Source organism: Chenopodium album, chromosome 1 (assembly GCF_948465745.1).
Source record: "Chenopodium album chromosome 1, dcCheAlbu1.1, whole genome shotgun sequence".
Taxonomy (NCBI): Eukaryota; Viridiplantae; Streptophyta; class Magnoliopsida; order Caryophyllales; family Amaranthaceae; genus Chenopodium; species Chenopodium album.
This window is the reverse complement of record NC_137834.1, coordinates 76,368,771-76,377,818: the sequence shown is the minus strand read 5'-3', so window position 1 is coordinate 76,377,818 and position 9,048 is coordinate 76,368,771. Positions and strand designations below refer to the sequence as shown.

The 9,048-nt window shown below is 33.3% G+C and overlaps 1 long non-coding RNA gene across 2 annotated transcripts; it reads left to right on the top strand.

Moving 5' to 3' along the window:
• Positions 1–2,508: 2,508 nt before the first annotated feature.
• LOC145603950 (uncharacterized) lies at positions 2,509–8,144 on the top strand. Of its 2 annotated transcripts, XR_014104919.1 has the most exons (8): positions 2,509–2,593; positions 2,850–2,982; positions 3,705–3,809; positions 3,892–4,028; positions 4,517–4,647; positions 5,677–5,789; positions 6,282–6,551; positions 6,869–8,144. It is a non-coding gene; the product is annotated as an uncharacterized LOC145603950 (long non-coding RNA). The 2 variants fall into 2 exon arrangements; XR_014104918.1 differs by having other exon boundaries at positions 3,705–4,028; positions 6,869–8,142.
• Positions 8,145–9,048: the final 904 nt, after the last annotated feature.

The window sequence follows — 9,048 nt, the reverse complement described above, 5'->3', positions numbered from 1 at the left end:
ATCAATCCTCATGTGTCACTTGTTGAGTTTTACTTGAGATATGAAGCTGCAATTGATGCCCAGAGACACACTCAAGGTCAGAATGATAATGATTCAAAGCACAAATATCCTGAGCGCAAAACACCACTAGGGATAGAAAAGCATGCCTCACATTTATATACTAACTCTGTCTTTTATGAATTTCAATACGAGGTTGAAATTGCTTGTTTTTCTTGTGGTGTTGAAGAATTGAAGAAAGAAAATGAATTGGAAGTTACAACAGTAAGTGAAGGAAATCGGACTAGAACATTTGATGTTGTATTTAATCCAACTAACTATGACACCACATGTTCTTGTAAGCTATTTTATAGGCAAGGAATTCCATGTAGACATATGATTTGGGTTTGGAAAGCAAAAAGGTTTGAAACCATTCCCGAGCAGTATATGTTACATATGTGGACTACTATGGCATTAAAGAAACCAATTTTTGACTTGGGAGGAAACCTGTTGGAGCAATGTGCTAATATAATAGACAAGAAAAAATTGTTAAATGATTTAAGGTCAGAGATACACACTTGTGTAAGTTTGGCAGAAGGCAAAGATGAAGATATTCAAGACCTTGTGATAAATCTTCAAGGAATAAGAAAGGATTTGGAAGCAAAGAGGATTGCAATAAATAATGAAACAACAGCTGGAAGTGCAAAAAAACAAAGAGCAAGACATTGAGCTATTGATTGGAGCTAGTGTGCCAACTGAAATAATTGTCAAACCTCCTATAGTTTCAAAGAATAAAGGGACTGGAGTTCATGTATCAAATGAAGAGACTTCAAAAAAGAAAGCGACTGAGATTGATGTGTCAAATGTTGAAACAAGAGGTAGAAGTGCAAAAAGGCTTAAGGGAGAAAAAGAAAAGGCTGTAGAACAAAACCAAAAAAAGAAGAGATTATGTAGAGGTTGTGGTGAATTGAGTCATCATGATATTAGAAATTGTCCAAAAAAAGTGTAATGGTACTTTTATATACATATAAGATTTTGTTGAATTTTTATATTTAATAATATATTATTAATTTTGTACTAATCATAGTTTAATGCTTTGCAATATTGTTGAGTTGAAAATAGAACATATTCAAATGAGTGACTAAATATTTGTTCATTTCTCAAATGAGCAATAATTCCTTGCTCATTTATCAAATGAGAAAATAGTTAACTACTCATTTTGTCAAATGAGCAAATAATTATTTGCTAATTTGGCAAGTGAGCAAATAATTATTTGCTAATTTGGCAAGTGAGCAAATTAGCTATTATATGAACTTGGAACAATTGCACTCCTGTTTCATCTCCCAGTCCAAAATCAGCCCTCCTCGGGTCAAATGAGAAAACATATCTTTTCTCAATCATCAAATGAGTAAGTAATTCCTTGCTCATTTAGCAAATAATCAAAAAGGTAAAAGCTCATTTCTTAAATGAGCAAAAATAGTTGCTCATTTGTGAAATGAGCAAACATTTCTTTACTCATTTATCAAATGAGCAAGAAATTCTTTGAACATTTATCAAATGAGCAAGAATTCATTGTTCTATCATTTAATGAGCAAACATCTGTTTGCTCATTTAACAAATGAACGAATATTTCAAATGAACACTGGTTGTATATAACAAGGTATGTGAAGTAAAAACAAATAAAAGATTGAATTTTAATTCAAATATAATCATCACTATAGTAAAAAAGGGTAGGCTTCTGTTGGTAAAATATGTTTATAAATCAGTTTTACATCATTCAAAGACTACTTAAAAGTAGATAAAATCTTAATTTACCCAATTCCCTAAACCAAAAAAGACAAATCATCACTACTAACTATTTAATTCCCTAACATTCAGCTTTCTTCAGTCTTTTGCTCTTTCTTCCTTGAACTTTTTCTTCTTCAGGCTCTTCTTTTTCAGCATTTTCATCTTTGTCAGCAACAAAAACTTTACTTTGCTTTTTCTTCTTCTGAGCAATTTCTTTAACAGATTGAATAATGTTCACTTCACTTGTAATTATTCACAGGGTGTACTTTTCACGAAGTTTAGCCAAGATTATCAGCTGCAAAAAAAAATAACATAATCAAACCCTATACAATTTAGGAGATTTCAATAACATGAGCAAACATGTAAAAGTAACACCACAAGTTGCAGTTGTAACTTGTAAGGCAATGGCCTACGGTATTGCTAGATTAATGGACCATAGACTTCAAATTAAAGTAAACATTTGATAGGAATCCTTGCTCATTTATGAAATGAACAAGTAAATCCTTGCTCATTTGTCAAATTAGCAAACATTTCTATGCTCATTTGATAAATGAGCAAGTAATTTCTTGCTCATCTATAACCCTTAAAAATGAAATTGGGTGAAGGTGGGGGGTAAAAAATCTACTTTTTGCTTTTTCCTTATGAACAGTGTGCACCCGATTTTTCCCTTGAAATTTTCCTATACTTTGCCCTTTTATGTCTTTTTTGCTTTTTTTTTTTTAATTTTTTTTTAGAAAAATTATACTTTTTCTCACACTTTTCCTCTCTCTGATCACTTTTCAATCTCTCTCTCCTCAGTTTTTTGTTTCGTTTCTTCTCTCTCCTCAAGGTGAGTTCATTGATTTTCCCTAAATTATCGAATTGTTATTTCTTGTAAAATTTTGATCTGAATTTTTACTTTTGATTTCCTGCTCGCCTTTTGTATCTCATTTGTGAATCAATTAATTGTTTCATATGACTTTTTTCGTTCTTTATCGATTGTAAATTTTCGTTTTTTTGGGTTGAATTTGTGACTTTTATTGTAAAATTGTGGTTTATGCGTGGGTAATTTTGGGGATTTTCATTGATTAATGTTCAAATTTCAGGTTTCAGTTCAATTTTACAAAATTAAATTCGGGAGTTTCTCTGTTAGATATATTGATGATGATGATGATGGCACCTCCGCCTGCTATTATGCCTCATCTTCCTCTTGCAATTTCCCCTTTCGAGGTCGTCAAGGTATACATATATTTCTCATTTCCCAGATTTTGGGTTTTTCATTTCTAATTCTTGTTTCTGCTTTCACCTTTAATCGTTAAATGTGAACCCTTTTATTGATTATATTGTTTTGATGATAACTTTGATGGGTTTGCTTTGATTTTGTTTTCAGTTTTGTTCATTTGATTTAATAGTGGTTTAGGTTTTGTTTAGGTGTTTTTTAATTGCTTGGATCAAGGAATTATTGTTGGTTTGATTTTGTGTTAATACAATTTAAATATTTGGGATTGAATTGTGTGATAAGCAGGGTGGAGGAATTGTTATATGATTGATGAATGCATGGGTAATTACATAAATGAACATCCTTTCAAAAAATAAATCATTATTTTTATGAATCTTGCGTATACTTCTCAGTCCTCATATATAATGTCGGCCACCACCAGAATTGATTGATGTTAATTGGTTCAATAATTAGTTATTAATGACTTAATGTATGGCATTTAACATCTTAACTGACCACTTATTATGTGACAAGACTTGTATTATAGCAACTGGACCTGCCTGGTTTCCAACTAATTGATGTTAAGTTTGGGATTACAGTCTATTATACTAAAATTGCTAGAACTTTACCCACTTTCCACTCATTAAACCAAACCTTTATGATATATTTGTGGAATTTGTAGTTGGTATTGTTCTTCCAGCACTCTTATATTCATAATTAAATGTGCTTCAATTTTTTGCAGGTACCGAGTTAAGAGAACAAAAGGGAAGTCTATTTATCATCTACGGATCAAATCTATATTCCATATCTACTACTATATAACTATAGTTGTTGTACAGGAGCAAATGTAAAGCAGCAGGCTTCGCTATCTTCTTATGTTTCTGCAAGTTCTTGGTATAGATTAGTATCCTAATATCTCATCTTTTCAGAATTAACAAGGAGTAGTTGGTACAACATGGTTTAGGCTTCTCACTTCTCAGAGTTGCATCTCCTTGGAGGATTTCTACCTGAAGTGGTCCAAAGCTGATCAATATGATTGAGCCTAACTGGTGGGGTCAATTTTCAGGTAGTGAGCTGGTCCACATAGCATTTTTTGAACATTTTGGTCCTCGGCTTGATGTTCTAGGGCTCTTTGGCTGACTGTTATTGCCCCTGAATTTATACCATCACTTTTTTTTTTAACAGCATAGCATTGATTTTTAAGTTTCTGCTGGTTGAAAGCAGGGGTATGAATGAGTCAGCAGATATCCAAAGACAGACTGATACTTTTCCAAATTTGGCAATACCGCAATAGTATAACACTGATTTTCTGGCATTGAATTTTTCGGGTCTTGAATTGTAACAAGTCTTGTTATTTCAGTTTACTGGTAAAAATCAACCTTGTACAGATGTGAAATCAAGAACAACATTGTTAGTTTGTAGCATAAATTTGTACTCAATGTAGTCAAATAAAGCTTATTTTTCACTTTGTTTCTCTTATTATATGTTTATGTTCTCTGATGTAATGGGACTTGGTCATGATATTGATGCGGTTTGTGTTCCATGGAATAACAGTTTAAGCCAGATGAAATAGCTGCTATTGTGAAGGGTTTCGAGGAGCCCGATACCCTTGCACCGACTGGGTTGCACCTTAGTGGGGTTAAGTACATGGTTATTAAACTGGGGCTGTTATTCGTGGAGAGAAGGTATTGAATGATACTGATTGATTTTGATGGTTTAATTTGAGTTTGAGTTCTGTTTTTTCTGGTGTTATGTTTTTTTTTCTTTGCTCGTACGTTGCATGTCACTTTTCATATGATCTAGAGGCATTCTTGGTAATAGAATTTGATACCTAAGGAATCATTAATGTTCAGAGGACCTGTTTTCTCTATTGAGATGCCACGGTATTAGTTTCGGTGAGCTTAAGCACAGAGTAGCATTTATCTTTGGCTGGAATGTGTTTGAACTCGATCTATTTTTGTAGAAGCATTGATACAATCTAATGCTTTTGCTATGAAACTGAACAGCAGAGGGAAGAAAACTACAAGAGAAAAAGGGGGGGAGGAAGAGAAGTCCCAAATTTTGCAAAATCATAAAATTAGCATTGAGAAAAGAAGAATTAGAGAGGAGGAGGCAGAGGTTGATAGGTGAGTAATATGGAAGGGGGAGGGAGGGAGGAAAGTTAAGAGATAGAGTGGAGGGAGGGAGGTGAGCAAGTAGAAGGAGACTTGCTAAAATTTATAACAATTTATGAGTGAGTAGGGAAAAAAAGTGACTATGCATAGGTTGCGAAGGATAAATAAATAGAGTATAATTTGACTCTACTACAATCAAGTACAAAGAGATCTAAAAAATACAATCCATTAAAAACTAATGTGAGAAAGAGAGGAAAATTGAGCAAATGAAGAGAGAGGGAGGAGGGGGAGGATCGAGAGGATGCAGCTCATATAATAATTCCACATTGTATACCAAGATTGGGTTTGTGACATGTATAGAATTGGATCCCAAGATTATACTATACTTCCACATTATTTTCTTAAACAAAGAAACCGAATATTATATTACATCAAGTGAAGAAAACTCACTGAGGAAAATCATGTCTCTTGATCAAGAGCATTGCTGGTTTATTGCTGTGAATAGTGTCACAATTCATAAATTATTTTTAGTTCTCCTATTTATGTGATTATGATTTAAATTTGATAAAAATTGTGTTGGTAAATTGTTTTGTGTGTCAGGGTTTCAATAAAAGTTAACGAAGCAAAATGGATCAGATTTAGTACTCTGAGAGTGCATCGATGCTACTTATGAATACAAGTATAAATTCAAAACCCCATTCTTCATGGCTCGGGTATCTTTTTAATCTTTTTAATCTGTTAGCCTCTTTATTGTGCTTTATGTTAGCCCCGTTTGAACTGTCTGTTATTTGCTTGAATAATGCTAGAAGCACAAGTATCTTTTGAAATAAATGCTTCCATTGCTCTGTTATGGTTTTGTATAGATCAAAATATGAAATAATTTGTACAATATTTCAAAATCATGTCAATCTAAGAGAGGATTCAAGGCAAGAAGGAAGTGATAAAAGGAGAGATTAGGAGGGGAGATAGTGGGAATTGACTTTATAATATTAACAAAACTAAAAACTATGAGAAAGAATAGTAAAAAGAAATTTGTTTTCAAAAATTGACAGTCTAAGCTTCAATAGCATTGTTTCTGGGTTTGTCAAGAGCTTCAAACTCATATTTTTAGGTAATTTCAGTTTCATAATTTTGTTGATTCCTAATTTTTGTCAATTTTTTATATTGTTATTTTTTCCCCAATTATATATTGCTAATTATTGCAGGAAAATCCGATATTATTGGTGGGTGTTAGTTGCAAATAGAGTGATGGTTGTGGGGTAAAGATGGATTTGGATGATTTCAAAATTGAGAAATATAGGGGTGGATATTTGGGGATTATAGAACTGCACTAAAGGTAGCATCTTTATTATGGAGATGAGCTTAGAGAGAGATAGAGGGTGGAACTGGGGGAAGGATTGTGTAGTAATAAGCAGAATCGAACAGGTACAAGAGGAGGAGAAGGCTTACGGTCGATTGTTTGAAGCTATTTAATGGTAAATCCTCAATTTTTTTTGTTTTTTCTTCTCCTCTATATTCCAATATCGTTATTTCTTGAATTGAGGCTTTCTTTGCCTTTCAATTTGGTCAGTTTTTAAGTTTTGTGAAGTCAAATTTAGGGTTCCTTTCTTTTGACTGTGCAAATATAATTTGATTTTTTGTTTCTCAAATTTTCATTTTAGTGTGAGCAACTTCTCGAAAGCATACTATTTAGGCTAATAATTATTTTCATGTCATTTTACTTTTATCAATCGCCTCACCCTTATTTCTATTAATTGCATCAGTTTGATTATAGTTTTTTCTGTGGTTATAGGTTTCATCCTCTGTACACACTTACTTTCGAACAAACTACTCACTCTTCATGCCATTCTATGACTACATCTATGGAACAATGGACAAGTCAGACGGATAATCCGTACGAAACTTCTCTTCAGAAGCCAGAGGATGTGCCACAGAAGCTGTGCATCTTATTCATCTGACAACAACAGAGAAACTTGAGTAGCCCCGACAACTCGAGTAATCCCATATTGAGAAACTCAAGTAACCCCTGATGCACGGTACAACAAGTTGCATACAAAAATTTGTGATGTAAAATATAAAGTATATTTAATATGATATATTTATTTGTTCGTAGGTAAGAGAAGTAATAAAAAAAAAAGTGTAAACGGGGTTGGTAAAAGAGAAATAATTAAATAGTTGTGGACTCTTACTAAAGAAAGTAGTGTTGCAATTATTATGAAATGGATTGTACGTGGCAGGGTTACCTGAGTTATTTTGTTACGGGTTATCCGAGCTATTCAGTTAGGGGTTACTCGAGTTACTCAGTCAGGGGTTACTTGAGGGGTTGGGACAAGGGTTACTTAAGGGGTTCGCTCGGTCAAGGGTTACTTGATCAAGGATTACTTGAGAGGTTCATACATGGGTTACTCATGGGGTTCACTTGGTTAAGGGTTACTTGAGAGGTTACTCGGTCAGAGGTTACTCGAGTTACTCAGTCAAGGGTTGCTCGAGCAATTGATCAATGGTTATTCAGTCATGTGTTATTTCAGGAGTTTGGTCAGGGAGGGGTTACTTGAGGGTTTAATCAAGGGTTACTCAATCGGGGAGTGGTTGCTCGATTAAGGGTTATTCGACGGGTTCAGTCATGGATTACTCGAGGGGTTACTAGGTCAGGGGTTACTTAAAGGGTTACTCGATTAGGACTAACTCATGTAACCCTTGACCAAATAACTTGAGTAACCCCAGCAACATGAGTAACCCCTGACCGAGAAACTCGAGTAACCCCGACAATTTGGAGTAATCCCATACCGAGAAAATCGAGTACCTCTTGCTGCACGGTACAACATGCTACATACAAAAATTTGTGATTTTATAATATAAAGTATAGTTAGTGGGAAATATTTATTAGTTTGTTGGAATAAGAAATAATAATAAAAAAAAATGTGTAAATGGTTTGGTCATATAGAAATAATAAAATAGTTGTGGGCTCTTACAAAAAAAAGTAATGTTGAAATTATTATGAAATAGACTGTATGTGGCAGGGGTTACCCGAGTTATTTTGTTAGGGGTTACCCGAGTTATTCAGTTAGGGGTTACTCGGTTAGGGGTTACTTGAGACTTTGGGACAAGGGTAATTCGAGAGGTTCAGTTGGTCAAGGGTTACTTAAGGGGTTACTCAATTAAGGATTACTTGAGAGGTTCAGATAGGGGTTACTCAAGGGGTTCACTTGGTAAAGGAATACTTGAGAGGTTACTCGGTCAAAGGTTACTCGTGTTACTCAGTCAAGAGTTACTCGAGGGGTTACTTGAGTAACTTGGTAAGTGGTTACTCGAGTAACATTCTATACACCATGCTTACATAGAATAACCACTAATTATACTTCCTTTTTACTCGCTCTAATTTATTTACAAGTATCATCCAAATGCTAAAGTAATACAGTAAGGTATATACCTTCTCATACAACAAAATATATATATCTACTGACAAATTCTTACTCTACATTCAAGGAGATTTATAATAATAAGTAAATCAAGTCAAGACATATAAAACATGCAATACTTAAAATTTGTTACAATAACACAAACTTTCATGATACATCTAAGTCAATAATACATATTGAAAACTATGCAATAATAGTTATCTAAATTGTTGACATATTGAAGAGGGTGTTGTGAAATGGAATTTTAATTACGAGCAGCACAATAACTCTACTGTCCCTGCTATAAATAACAAAAACTCTTGTCAAAAATATATATCATATTAATTGCAGTTAAATATTGCTTTGACAAGAAAGGACTTGAACAATCTGATTTTTAGTAACTGAAACAATCTTTAAATTCAATATTCTTTTCTAATAGTCATACCAACATAATTACAAATAAAGAAAATTCAAAGCCACCATAATGATTTACACAAATACCATAATAAATTATTTTCTTTTTGATTCACTAATGTATCTATTTAATATAACAATCTTTATTCATCAATTCAAT